This window comes from Elephantulus edwardii, unplaced genomic scaffold (genome assembly GCF_000299155.1).
Source record: "Elephantulus edwardii isolate Elephantulus edwardi_28Jun2011 unplaced genomic scaffold, EleEdw1.0 scaffold00015, whole genome shotgun sequence".
NCBI lineage: Eukaryota > Metazoa > Chordata > Mammalia > Macroscelidea > Macroscelididae > Elephantulus > Elephantulus edwardii.
Window position 1 is genome coordinate 10,319,970 of NW_006399765.1, and position 15,531 is coordinate 10,335,500.

The 15,531-nt window shown below is 44.3% G+C and overlaps 1 pseudogene; it reads left to right on the top strand.

Annotated features, from left to right (window-relative positions):
* Positions 1–2,353: 2,353 nt before the first annotated feature.
* Positions 2,354–10,892, top strand: LOC102847926 (annotated as a pseudogene).
* The last annotated feature ends 4,639 nt before the right edge of the window (positions 10,893–15,531 follow it).

A 15,531-nucleotide genomic window follows, 5' to 3' on the forward strand; every position in this document is an offset into this window, starting at 1 on the left:
TCTGCACCCTTTTATTGCTGAGTGGTATTCCATTGTGTAAATATATGAAAGTTGTGTTTATGCTTTTGCATGTCAATAAACAGTTGGATTATTTCCAGTTGTAGACTATTACGAATAAAGCTGCTATGAAAATCTGCAAGATGGTCTTTTTGTGGACATATGCTTTACTTTTTCTTGGATAAATATACAGGAGTAGAATTGCTGGGTTGTATGAGAGGTGTGTGTTTAACTTTATGAAAAACTGCCAACATATTTTCCAAAGCAGTTGTACCATTCATTGCATAATCCCACCCGTAATGTATAAGCGTTCTAGTTACTCTATCTTCCTTCCAAGATTTGATATTGCAGGTCCTCTTCATTTTCATTCTTTTAGGGTGTGTGCTATATAGTATGCCATTGTAATTTTAATTTGTATCTCTTGAGTGACCAATATGTTGAGTATATTTTCATATGCTTATTCTCATTTGTATATATTCTTTGGTGAAGTATTTGTTCAAATCTTGTGTCTGCTGTTAGGATGACATTGACTCACAGATTGAAACTCTGCTTGAGCCTGTGCAGTCTCCACTGTACTAAAACTCACTGTTGCATTCACCATGCCAATCCATCTCATTGAGGGTCTTCCTCTCCCTTCACTTACCCTCAAGACACCTTAAGCATGGTGTCTTTTTTACAGGGACCGGCCCTTCCTGATAATTCATCCAAAGTATGTGAGACAAAGTCCAAGGAACATTCTGGCTGCACTTTTTCCAAGACAGACTCTTGCTCTTCTGGCAGCCCCTGGTCTATTCAAAACTTTCCCCTAACACCACAATTCAAAGGCATCAATTCTGCCTCAGGCTTTCTTATTAACTGTCTGGCTTTCACAAGCCTATGAAGCTTTTAAAAATACCATGGCTTGAGTCAAGCACAACCTTATGTCAGTTTTAAACTGACATCCTTGCTCTCTGGCAGCAAACTTATCCAATGTAATTTGTCTTTTGATTTTCTGACTGTTACTTCCATAGAAGCTCTAGTGGTGTAGTCTATAGGGAGTTATGCTCCCGACACAAAAGCCAAGCTTCTCTGATACTTGAATCCACAAGCAACTCCTTGCAAGCAAGAAGGACCATCTCCTCCTGTGTGATTTACAGCCTTGAAAACTCAAGTTCCCAACTTGACAGCAATGAATGCGTTGATTCCATGGGTACTGATTGTCAGTTTAAGTAAAAATAAATCCTTGACAAACCCAATCTTTTTTTTACCATGATATTGTTTATTGGCTCATTTGTGAGGATTTTTTCTTTCTTTATATAGAGGTTTAATCCATACTGAACTTTTGATGAGTAAGTGCTTCAAGTGTTCTTCACCTTCAGCAAACAACGTTGTGTCATCTTCATAATGAAGGCTGAGTCTTCCTCCAGCCCAAAGGCGCAATATGTCTCAATATAGCACACACACAGGATAGGTGTGGCCAAAGGACACAACACTGATACACATCCCTCCTGATTTTTAAACCATTCAGTATCTACTTGTTCTGTTTTAATGATGTTCCTTGGTTCATACTTGAACCTTCAGCTAACTTTAAAAAGAATCAGAGAGAGACAGCATTGTGAAAGTTCTTTATAGATTCTGATGTGCGAAAAGGGTTGAACTTTGTTTACTCACTTATTTCCCATGAATGTTTCCAGTTGTTTCAGTGCCATTTTGAGAAAAATTATTTCCTCACTGAATTACCTTGATACCTTTGTAAAAATTAATTAACTTTTTATTATTCTAATTATGGTCTTGTTATTCTGTTCCACTTACTCATAGGCCATTGCCACATTAACTTGATTACTGTAACTTTACAAGTCTCAAAATTAGGGAGTGTAAGTTTTCCTACTTTGTTCTTTTTTTCAGCTTTCTTGGCTCTTTGGGTTTCTAGATCCATTTCAGAATCAGCTTGTTGATTTCTACAAAAGGACTGCTAGAATTTTGATTGTTATTGTGTTGTATTTCTAGATGCATTTGGGGAAAGCTGACAGCTCCACAATGCTGAGTCACGTGCTGTGGGACCCTCGACACTATTTCTGAACCTCAATTTCCTCGGTCCATCTGTGAGAGGTTTCCGTGCATGGGCAAAGCTGAGCATAGCGCTCACAAGGGCTGGTGTGTGCCGGGGACTCAAGGTTCTGTCTTAATACTCTTTACAATGGGTGACAGCACAAGGTCGCATGGCCACAAGGGTGATCCTACATAGTGACTTGCCACTCACATAGTGACTTGCCACTCACATGGTTTCCTCTTCCGGGACCTCCGTTTCCTCAACTATAAATCAGAAGTGAGCAGGACTGGCCCCCTTCATCATCAACCACTGAACCAGCTGATGAAGATGGCGGATGAGCGGGGGCCTCCGACCAGCTCTGGGCCGCTAAGTACAACAGGTGAAGTCACCTCTCCATTGTGATTGGTGCTGGCACTAATTAATTTTTTTTCAACCCCCCCTATGTCCCCAAACGCTCTCCTTCTGCTTCCTGCAGCACTTGGTCTGCTTAAACTCTTCTTTGGTCCTGTTGCCCTGGGTCCAGCACACGGTCTGGCTCCTGTTCCTTGGAGGAAACAGGACTTCGAAGGCATGAGCTTCTGTCACGCTCTTCCTCACAGCCCAGGAGACATCTGCTCACATCTTGGAGCATCCTCGGCCAGTTGGCCCTTGCCTGGTTTCCTGTTGAGTCTCATACTCCTTTTCTTTTACTTCTCCAATTTTTCCTTTTCTGTTGACTCTTCTGTCTTCATTCGTAACCATCCCCGAGCCTCCTTATCTTCCCCACTCCACGCCCTCCACCAACTCCTTTCCTCCTCTTTCTGACCAAGCTTCTCCACCAGGCTGTCACCTCTCTTTGCCTGCCCTCCCTCAGCGTCTTGCCACAGTCCATACCTCCCATCCCGGTTGGTCTTCCAAGGTGCCCGTAACCACCTACTGCTGCGTTTCCAGTGCAGAGCTACCCACCTGCCTTTGGGGACTTGAGACATGAAGTCTTCAGTCTGCCAGAACAGCTGCTTGACACACCAGGCCAGAGGAAAGCCACTCCCCTCTCCAAGTGCTCAGGACCCCTTCCTGAGGCTCACTCAGCAGAGTCAACTACTGAGTATTTAATGAATTCACCTCAGGCAACTTAACCCAACACAGAAGTAGTGGCAAGAAGCTGTGCTGTAATCCTGAAGGCACGCAGTTCAAGGCCACCTGTTGCTCCTGGGAAGAAGGAAGGGCAATCTCCTCTTGTGCAATTAAATGCCTCTGAAAACCCACCAGAGGGTGAGCTATGGGTCGGTTCCAACTCTGTGGTCCACAACAACAATCCTTCCACCAGGTCTGGGGCTTACCAGTGAACCTCCCTCGCACACACTTCCTTTCTTTGCCTATTATATTCCTCTTTTTCATTCACCCTCTTCTACCAAGAGTTCCTCCTCTCTCTCCTCCTCCTGAGGCCTGTCTCTGGCGCATCCTGCATTGCCCTAGGCTCCACCAGGCAAGTTGACGCTTCCCAGAGGCCACGGTCAGTAGGATGCTCTCTCACGCCAACGTCCTGCGCCATTTCCCCATTGCCAGTGCTTCGTCTACACTTGTTGAAACTCATTCCACATGACCAACTCAGCTTTATCATCTTCCAGATCAAACTCTTTCTTTTTCTCCCAAACCAGTTTGTCTTCCCAAATGTCTCATCTTGATGACTTTGGTTAAACATTCAGTCCTTGTATCAGTAACTATTTCTTGAGTATCTGCTAGGGGCCAGACACTGCTCTAGGTGCTAGTTAATGTACTGGATGATGCTGGTGCTGTTTTAGATCCCTTCAGATAGGCTTTAACTATTTTTGCACTTCCATCCTCCAGCCCTTAGCTGGAATGTGTTTAGTTTCTCACAAAAAGCACCTAAAATTTGTTCTTTTGAGGACTAGGGAGTTACGTGGTCCCACAATCAACACCCTAGGTATCAGCAATGAGGAAATCAGGAGACATATTGCACTGGGAAAGCCTACAGTCAGGAGCCTCTCCAAATTATTCAGGAGTAATGATGTCAGTTTGAGGACTAAGGTGTGTCTGATTCAGGCAATGGTCTTTCTGATCAGTGGCTATGAGCTGGACAATGACTAAGGATAACAGAGGAAAAATAGATCCCTTTGAACTGTGGTGTTGGAGAAGAGTATTTAATATCTCATGGACTGCCAAAATAAAAACAAATATGTCTTGGAGAAAGTGTGGACAGAGTGCTCCTTGGAGGCAAAGATGATAAAACGTCATCTCACATACTTCGGGCATGTTGCTAGGATGGGCTATTCCTTGGAGAGGGACATCATGCTCTTGGAAAGGTGGGGGGTTGGTGAAAGAAAGGAAGACCTTCAACCACATGGATTAAAATGGTGACTGCTGCAATGGGCTCTAGTGTGTCAGGAAGTATAAAGATGGCACAGGATAGGACAGGGCTCAGATCTATTGTTTATAGGGTGTTATAGGTTATAGGTACTTGACTCAGTGGTACCTAACAACAACGAGTTGGTAAGGAACTGCATTGTGATTTCATCAATTCAAAGATACAAGGTTCAAATCCAGCTGCTCTGTGGGAGAAGGATGAACAGCCTCCTCTCATGCAATATCTAGTTGTAGTGCACCGACAAGTTGGAAATGACCCAGAGCTGACCCTCCAACAGTTTTTCAGAGGCAGTTAATCACACAGGAGGAGACTGCCCATCAATCTCATGCAGAGCAGCTGGTAGATTTTAATTGCATGCCTTACGGATTGCAGCTCAGCTTCTCGGCATTAGGCCACCAGAGCTCCCAGACTTCCTTTCCTACAGTGCCTGCGTATTTATATCTCCCTTCCCCAGGCCCACTTCCATCTTTTCTCCACTTATCGTGATGGTGCCTATTGTCCCAGCGAGGAAGAGTTTTCTATTCTTTTTTCTTTTTAACTATTTTATTATTTTTGTGTGAGTGTACTGTCAAATCAGATCTGACTGGTACAGGAGGAGATTGTCCCTCCTTCCCCGCAGAGCATCTGGTGGATTCGAACCTTGCGCCTCTGGGATTGTAGTTGCAGCTCCTTGCCACTAGGCCATCAGAGCTCTCTGAGTTTTGTATTCTTGATGTTGAGATGTAATCCATAACGAAAGCCTTCCCTTAGATTGGGTACCCTGGATTCTCACTTGTAGCCTCTTAAACTATGAGAAAATACATTTCTGTTTGTTAAAGCCACCCACTTAAGATAGAACTGCAATTGCAGCACAAAATATCTCAGAATTCCCAGTAGCAACGAACACAAAAGACGTGGACTAGCATGTTCATAACAGTCTTTTTTCTGAAATAGTATTGGTCTGGAAATGGTCAAATTGTCCCTCAGTAGGAGAATAAGTAAAATATATTATTGTTGTTGTTGTTTTGTGACGTCGAGTCACTTGTGACTCATAGCGACCCTATGCACAACAGCCCTAAACTCTGCTCTGTCCTGTGCTATTCGCACTGTCTCTGACATTCCCATCCCGATTACCCCAGGCACTGAATCAATCCACCTCATAGAGGGCCTTCCCCTCCTGTGCCGTCCCTCCACCCTCCCAACCATGATGTCCCTCTCCAAGGACTGGTCCCTCCTTACATGTCCAAAGTATGTTAGACAGAGCCTCAGAATCCTTGCCTCCAAGGAGTCGCCCGGTTTAACCCTTTCCAGGATGAATCTGTTTTCCTAGCAGTCCACGGTACCCTCAATACTCTTCTCCAGCACCACAACTCAAAGGCATCAATTCTCCTTCTATCCTCCTTAGTCACTGTCCAACTCTCTGATGCATAACAAGTGACAGCAAATACCATGGCCTGTATCAGACGTACCTTAGTCTCCAGAGAGACACCATTGCTCTTCAGTACTTTGGAGAGGTCCCTAACAGCAGACTTTCCCATGGCAATATGTCTTTTAATTTCCTGGCTCCTGGTGCCAAGAGTGTTGACTGTGGAGCCAAGCAAACTAAAGCTGTGAACAATCTCAATCTCTTCACCATCCATTCTGATGCTGCCAATTATGGTAGGAAATACCACAGAGCAATGACAATGGAAAGGTCTCAGTGGGAGGGAGGGGAGGTCTCACTGTTTCACAAAAACAGAACACAGAACAGAACAGAACAGAACAAACTAGCCAGGCACAAAAGAAGACATAGTGATCGAGCTCATTTAAAGCTAAAGGACAAGTGAAAGGAGGAGAATGAAGACAGAAGTCAGGCTAGTGGTTATTCCTGAGAGGTGGTATTGATTAAACAAACAAGTAAACAACAAAAAGCTCGAGTTCAGTGCCATCAAGTCAGAACTGACTCATAACTAACATCTGAAAACATCATGTTTTCAGAGATTGTAAATCGTGTGGGACAAGATTGTTCATGCGTCTCCCCTGGAGTTGAACCATCAGAGGCGCCACCTTTGGGTAAACAGCACCAATGCCTACCTGTGAGGTAGTGCCTTGTATCAGCCAGAGAGGGAAACAAAAGAGACTTTCCTAGTCTCTGCTGTTGAGTTGATAGAAATCCTAGAGGATGGAGGAGGACTGCCCCACAGATATGCCAAGGTTGGAGACCTCTGCAAGCACAAACGGCCTCATCTTTCCCCAATGATGTTGTTGTTTTTGTTATGTGCCGTCGAGTCATCTGTGACTCATAGCCACCCTATGTACACCAGCCCTAAATCCTGCTCTATCCTGTGCCAACCTCACTGCCTCCGACACATCCATCCCGATTACCCCAGTCACTGAATCAATCCACCTCATAGAGGGTCTTCCCCTTCTGTGCCATCCCTCCACCCTCCCAAGCATGATGTCCCTCTCCAAGGACCTGTCCCTCCTTACAACATGTCCAAAGTATGTCAGATGAAGCCTCAGAATCCTTGCCTCCAAGGAACAGCCTGGTTTAACCCTCTCCAGGATGAATCTGTTTGTTTTCTTGGCAGTCCATGGTACATTCAATACTCTTCTCCAGCACCGCAGCTCAAAAGCATCAAACCCCTTGACCTTTCAGTTAGCAGCCCAATGAATACTCATCCACGGTGCCTCCAAAGGCATGGGGTGCTTTATGGTGGTCCCAGGGATGTATAAGAAAACCTGTTGTTCTTCTTGTGTCCCGTTGAATTGGAACCGATCCATAGTTGACCCGCCAGTGGGTTTTCAGAGGCAATAAATTACATGGGAGGAAACTGCCCAGAGCCAGCTAGTGGATTTGAATTCCATGCTTTGGGATTGCAGTGCAGCTTCTTACCACTAGGCCACCACCAACTCTATCCTGATGCATGTCAGAGTAGACATGTGCTCTTTAGGGTTTTCAGCGACTAATATCCCATAAGGCAATCGCCAAGCCTTTCTTCTGAGGCACTTCTGGGTGGACTTAAATCTCGAGCGTTTCAGTTCACAGCTGAGAATGCTAACCATTTATGTCACCTGGGGATTCCATATCAGCGATGCACAATTAAAATTCACTGACCTGTATACTCAGGATGTGTGTACTTAACTCATGTTAACACAAATGAAATGCATACAACACTTATTAGTGTTAATGAGAACTTTAAGTAACTCAGGGTGATAGCAGGGAAGGAATACATGATCCCAGCTACAAGACAAGATGAAATCAGCGCTTATGTGTGTGTCATCACACAGTGAGATGGAACAAGAGGTCCTTCTAATGACGTAGAGATCAGGATACCTGAAAAAGGTAGATGATTTAATTCGGTCCTGTTCCACCTAGTACATGTGCTATTCCTGTGATAATCCCTGTCTATACCCCCTGGCTCTATTTGGTTACTAATTGCACTTTATTTGATCGCTCCATGTCCTTTGTGCCTTCATTTCAGAATATTAACTCCTCACAGATAAGAAAATAATATTCCTGTCGGGCCGTCTCACCTTCTCTCTCCTTTCCCCCCTTCTTTTTCTTGGATGCTGTCCCAGTCAGTTATGCATCTACCAACCAGGATGCTCCCCAAAGCCTCCCAATTGCCAGCTCAGGGAATACTTTCCTATTTTGATCTCCATCACTCTGCTCACAGCCCCTTGGCCTCCATGCCCACCTTGTACAAGCTCCTCCTTTCCTTGTCTTCTCAATGTCCTCCCTCCTGTCCTTCCATGAACCCCCTCTGGACCTTCCTCAGTCTCCTCAGCGGACTTCTTTTCCTGCATCTAGTGCCCCCTACTGGTGAGGGCCCTGGACTTGGCCCCCTCTTTGGCACATCCTCAGGCTCCAGGACTGTCTCTTCCATCCCAGTCTGGAGTTTTGGGTTAAATGTTGGCCCAGAGCTTCCTTTACTCCCAGAACTCCTCCAATCAGCCTCAGTCAGAGCCCAACCTCTTAACTGACTCTCCACACAATAACCAGAAGGATCTTTAAAAATGGCAGCCAAGTCTCAGTCTCCCATTGCTCCCCACTGCATTTGGAATGAAGTCCTGCAAGGTCTGCTGGCCTCTTAGCTGCAAGCACACCAGCCTCTTAGCAGTTTAGATTATATCGTGCTTTGTTTCTCTCTTCCTCCAATGTTCACAAGGAGGAGATTGCCCAGCTTTCCCCCTGAGAGGTGCTGGTAGATTCCAACAGCCAGAGACACACATAGGATTCCCCTGTAGGAATCCAGCCTACGGGTTAGCAGCATAATTCCCTGTACACTCTATCATTAGAGCTTCCTTCTGAAATAACGGGCCATTGGAAAGTCTATGAACAGAGGTGGCATAAAGGCTGATATATTTCTGAAAGATGAGGGCTCCAGCCTGGAAGATACTCAAATACAACTGTGGAAAGTTGTCCCCTCAAAGTAGTCTATCTTAATGCCATGGTAGAGTAGAGCTTTCAACCAAAAAAGGAACTCCATTTGCTGATGTGACATGACTCAAAATGAGGACAGTCACAAACATCAATTAATAACTAGAATGTGGGAAGTACGAAGTTTAAATCTAGGAAAATTTGAAGTAATCAACAATTAACTGGAATGCATAATGATCTTTACCCTAGGCATTAGTGAGCTGAAGTGGACTGGAGCTGACCATTTTGAATTGGAATTATGTGGCCTATTTATTTCCATTTCCCAAAGAGGTGATCCAACAGAGTGTGGAAATTATCGGACAATATCACATGCAAGCGAAATCTTGCTGAAGATTATCCAAAATTGACTGGAACAGTACATCGACAGAGAACTTCCACAAATATAAACTAGGTTGTAACTAAACCAGTATATTTTTTTTTTAATTTTTGTGTGAGTGTACCATCAAATCAGATCTGACTGGTACAGGAGGAGATTGTCCCTCCTTTTCCCGGCAGAGCATCTGGTGGATTCGAACCTTGTGCCTCTGGGATTGTAGTTGCAGCTCCTTGCCACTAAGCCACCAGAGCTCCCCTGTAACTAAACCAGTATAATATAGAAAATACACACTAGGTTTAGAAGAGACCACGGCACTAGGGATATTATTGCTAATTATCCTCCTAGAGAGGGTGGGACTAGGTTGCTCCTTGGAGGCAAGGATTGTGAAACCCCATCTGACTTCGGACACACTGCCAGGAGGGACCAGTCCCTGGAGAAGGACATCATGCTTGGGAGGGTGGAGGATCATTGCAGGAGAAGAAGATCTTGGATGAGATAGATTGACACAGTGACTGCGGCAATGGGGGCAGGTGTGCCAGAGACAGTAAGATTGGCTCAAGATAGGACAGGGTTCAGAGCTATTGTTATTAGGGTTACTGTGAGTCGTAGTCGACTTGATGGCACATAACAACTATGTTAGGAATAGCAAATGGAAGATAAGTGGTATCGGACTTATCATCAAAAAGACCATATCCAGATCTATCCTGAAGTATAATGATGTCATTGACAGGATAATATCCATACACCTACAAGGAAGACCTGTTAATTTGACTAATATTTTAATCTACTAAGCAATTGCTAAAGCCAAACATGAAGAAACTGAGCATTTGCAGCGAGGGCCCACTTGGCTAGGGCGCGTTCATGGCGACATATTTGGGAGCAACTCCCAGGGTTATGGCCTCCAGAACGACAACCCCCCCCCCTTAATAACCCCGGCGGAGACCACGCCAGACACGGAGAGAGATGCAGAATCTCAGGAACATGAGAAAATCCTTTCTCCAGATTTTCTTTCAATCGACCAAATCAGTGATTTGCTAACAGCAGACCTAAATGGAAGTCAAGAAAAATTGGAAGAGGTTTTGAATCTCAGGAATGTTCATACGTCTTTAAAGGAAGTGATTCTATTAGATTATTATGTGTCTGGATTTTTGTGGGCCAAAGAAAAGGACTTCTCTGTTACTCAGTATTCACAATTTATGACTTTGTTAGATATGTTACTTCATAATCTTAACACACTGCATATGTCTTTAGAAGACAGCATAAAATGGCTGGGAGAAGTTATGGTGGAAATAGGACCATCTCATCTAGGAAAAAATGAGGAATGGAATGCCTTTGATATAACACAAGCCAATGCTATCATTGATTACTTGAAAATCAGCTTATTTCAGCACTACAAGCTATATGAGTTTCTCTTCTGTGGTACCAGGGAAGAAATCCTGTTGGGAACTGAGGAGGTGATAGAGGTTGTCAAGTCCGCAGATAGCCCCTTTCCAGGTCTTCTGGAAGAAGGAATTTCTTCTGATATTTACTCAGCATCGTGCCACAACCACCATCAGATGCAGAAATGACAGGATTGGATCCAAAACAAGGTCCTGAGGAGACCCACGGAGAAGATGTCTCAGAAGTGGATGCTTTAGTTGGTTTGACCATTGAAGATATAAAATCAGTGCTGGATCAAGTAACAGATGACATTCTAATCACCATTCAGACTGAGATAAACTAAAAGCTGCAAATACAGGAAGAGGCCTTTAATGCACGAATAGAAAAATTGAAAAAGGACTGAGAACTCGCTGCAAAGAAAGTGACGTTAACTTCACAGAAACCGACAAAACCAGCCGGAATAATGGACTTTCCAAACAGCATATTACCTTCATTATAGTTATGAGGGGGACAGCAAGCCTCACTTCTGTTACCCTAAGTAATTATAAAAGTACTGGCCCCAATTTTGTTCTCTCTTGTCCCATAACAAGCTTGTGAATCCATTGCATCGAGTGTAATAAGACCATTTTGCATACAAGAATTTAGAGACTTATGTAGAAAACTACAATTACTTTTACGATCTGCCTTTGACATTTTGACTAATAAACACTATTCATCTTCAAAGAAAAAAAAAGAAACTGAGCATTTATACCAATTTCTGCAGTCTAAAACTGATCAGCATGGAATCCAGAAGCATTAATAGTAAATGGTGAGAAGAATGCAAAAGTTGGTGGTCAGGAAATACAGCCTTGACGATGGAAGTGAGGCTGGAGGATGCATGATAGAATTTTATTTGGTCAATGGCTTATTCTTTGAAAATACCTTTTTAGAAAGCATAAAAAGTGACTATACAATAAATCTCACCAGATGGAAGGCACAGGCACTATGAGGCCAGCAGGGACTGACTATAAGGACCCTTCCCAAAGTCCCATGGGGACTCTGGAACTTGGCTCACCAAGGATGCACCCCTCAAGACTCAAGTGGATCCAAGGGCCCACCTCCATTCCTTCAGTCTCCCAGACCCTGGGGACCTCCTTATTCTGGTCCCATGGTACCTGTGTGTAGTGGACAAATGGATCACCTTATGCTCACAGAGGCAGCACACTGGCTCTCAGGTAACAGTGGGGCATCCACTACAGCTGGGGACCCAACATGCTGGGAGGAAAGAGAAGTCACCATGGTCAGTTGCTCTCCCACTATTTGGAGGCTCAGAGAGGAGGAGCCTGAAGTCACAGAGGCAGGGGAAGGCCTCACTGAGGGACAGAGTGACCCTGATCCTAAACCTACAGCATAATTTTCAGTCTTCCCCCTTAGACCAAGAAGAGGAAGGGCAATTTCTTTATGAACTCTAAGAGGCATGCCCCAGCAGGTCTGGGAGTCACAGCCTTGTTGCTGTAGCCAGGATTCAGGAACCCACCTGGCCAACAGCCTCTGGCCCCAGGCACTCGTCTCTCCTCCTAGCCTCTGTCCGTCCTCTTCCTTGGCCCTACAGGTAACAATTTTGACACTCAGGTTGGTTTCAATTAAAAAGAAGAAGAAACTGGAATTGTATTTCAGATATTTCATTCTGTACTCAAAATGTTTATTCAGCAGTCCTTAGGACGAATGCCTTACCAGGTCCAAAGGGCAATTCACACACAAAGGTCCTGAAGCTCCAGGTGGGGAGCAGGACAAAGTCCCCATGAATAGGAGCTGCCACCAAGGTCCAGGGGTCGGGCTAGAGGCCAGCACAGAACACAGAGCACACCTTACTCTGCAGAAGGAAAATTATTTCATCTGGTTCCATTCAGTGAAACACATGCTCTTGTCCAAAACTAATTTCCCAGTGTCTCACTTGACCCTCACGCCTGGCTCATCTGTCCCACTGTTCAATATCTCATGCTGTGAGGAAGTCTTTTCAAGAAAAGCAATATTCAGAAAGGTATTTTATCTGTATTTCCATAATCCCAGGATTTGAAGTGACGTGATTTAATTTCTCTGTCTAGAAGAACATGCTGATTATCTTCAAGAAGGGAGCCAGGTGAGTGGGGGATTTAGCAGGGAAGCAGACTTTTCACTGTGTATGCTTTGAAGATGTGGATTCTGAACCAGGAAAATGTATTTCTAAAAAGTAGAGAGATAGGAACTCTTCCACACTGTTGGTGGGATCGTAAAATGGTACAACCACTGTGGAAGGCAGTTTGGTGTTTCCTCAAAAAGCTGAGCACAGAAATTCCATATAACTCAGCTATTCTCCTGCTTGGAATAAACTCCGAGAAACTTAGAACTGAGGCACAAATGGAGATTTATACACCAATGTTCATAGGAGTGTTATTTACATTGCAAGAATATGGAAACTGCCCAAATATCTAACCATAATCAAATGGATAGAGAAATTATGATATATTCACATGACAGAATACTATGCAGCATGTGGGAGTAATGATTTTGAAAACCACTACCTAACTTGGGAGGAACTGGAGAGCATTTTGCTAAGTGAACTAACTAACTCAGTCCCATAAGGACAAACACTATATAAGACCACTATTGTACACACAGAAAGATGACTAGTAAAATGTGTATGAGGATCCACATGGGGGAGGGTGGGAGCAGAGGGGCGAGGCTAGGCTGTTTGTGTGTGTGTGTGTGTGTGTGTGTGCAATCATAGGGTTGCACAATTTGATGGGTGGAGGGAGGAGTGAGTAAAGGAAATGGGAAAGATATGGTATGAAAAACAATGTATACAAGCTTTGTAAATAAACCAGTATAAAACAAAAATTTTCTAAGACCCCACACAATTAAAAATTTGATAAAGTGTGTCAACTAAAAATAAAACTTGCTCCCTGTCTAGCTCTCTTGATCCTCAAGTTCCCCCCGTCCCTCTCCCCTCTGTCATTTTTGGAATCTAGCCCCTTCGTCTCTGAAGCTGTTCTGGCAAAGATCCTCAAAGGCATCCATCCCAAGGCCAAGTCACCTCACGTGCTCTCTTGAACTCTAAGGATGTGGCTCAGATGGCCACACCTTCTGGAAGCCTCTTTTCTGGGCTTCTGTGACCCTGTTCCCTAGATGTACCCTCCAGGCCCACACTTCCTTTCTTTCCTTTTTCTTTTTTAAAGGCCTACACTTTCAATAACCCTCTAAATGCTGGTGGGGGCCAGGTCTCAGCCTGGACCCTCTTCAGATTTACCCTTCCTCAAAGCTTCAACTCCCTCCTGGACCTGAAGACTTGCCATCGTCAGAATCAAACATTCTATAATACTATGAGCTTGATGCAAGTCAGAGTCTTCTCTGATGACTCTCACACCTCTGGCCCGAATCTCCCCACGAAGCCCCCACACCTAGATCCACCTGCCTCTTGACACTCTGTTTATCTCAAGAGCACTAATATGTTCATTCAGATTGCCTGGAATGAAATGTGTCTCTAACTTCATTCCTATGCAACCCTGGACACAGCTTCTGGGCCTCCATTTCATCATCTTATTTAAATGTGTGTGATAATGGTATTTCCCATATAAGGTAGTTGTAACGTAAATGAATGAATATAAATAAAGTCTGCTGTTGAGCAGTGTCAAGTCAGAACTGACTCACAGCTGACCCTGTTTTCAGAGGCAGTAAATTGCATGGGAGGAGACTGCCCATCCTTCTCCCTCAGAGCAGCTGGTGGTTTCGAACCATGCGCCTTTGGGATTGGAGCAGTTTCTTACCACTAGGCAGCCAGAGCTCCGTAAATAAAGTCTATGATATATAATAAATATATAACATATAATAAATGACAACAATATAAATAAATACACAAGTACAATGTCTGGCACATTATAAAAGCAAAAATGTCCCAAACAGAGTTTCATTCTCTTGCAGGCTCAAGACCTGAGAAGCACTGCTCGACCCTGTCCTTCTTCTCTTCCTTCCGAGCATGGACCGCATCACCAACATAAGGGCCATTTTACTGCCCAAATCTCTCTCCATCTCCCCCTCCTCCTTGGCCCAGAGTCCCTTGAAATGGCTCTTGTTAAACTCGTCAATGTTCTACTAATACCAAGATGAAAAGAAAATTTTCAGCCTTCATCAGTTCAGAGTTTTCTGCTACATTTGGTCCTGCCGGATCCCTCTCTCCTAGAAATGCTTCACTAGCTTGGTTTCCATGACAACCTGCTTTTGGGCTCTGTTTTGTGTGGCCACATAGCACTGACATTTCCTTCTTTCTATTACTTTTGTGGGTGCTTCTGGTTCAGTCAGTCCTGAAATGGTAGGCGGGGGTCCTCAGACTTTGGTGGGGCTCTCTCTCTTGATATCACCAGGTCATAGCTTTCACTGATGCACTGATCTCCCCAAATATGTATATTCAAATGAAATATTCCCTGGAAAACAGGACCCCTGAACTTGACTCCCAGCCACTCCTCAGCCCTGAATGTCACAGATTCTCAGAGTCAACTTGTCTAACTGCTCTGCCCCTTCCAGCTGCCCAGGCCCCCGCGGGGCACTAGCAACATGACTCATCTACTTCATTCATGTATCTAAATCACCGACTTGTCTTGACTATTCTCCAACAGCAATTTCTAGTTGAGTCTATTTCTCTTCTCTCCACTCCTTCAGCCGGAGTGCCAGTTGGGAATCCCATCATCCCAAAACCAGACTATGGCAATGACCCTGTCCTGGTCCACTGCTTCCCCAACTCTCTGTAAGAACTCCATAAAACAAAAATATGTCCATAGCTCTTGTCTGCTTGAAATTCTTTCCTGTCTCCCCATGCCTACAAGTTTAAGTTCAAATGCCTTAATGCAACAATACTTGTTCCTAGTTAACTCTGGCGGCTCAGTATCAGCAGTTAGCATAATGAACGAATCCGTCATCCCTAAACAATGTCCTGTGTCCTTCTAATAACCTCATCTTCCAACCTTCTCCACTCATCCACCCCCATTTCACAGACAACCACTGGTCTGCTTTTTGTTACTGTACTTTGATTT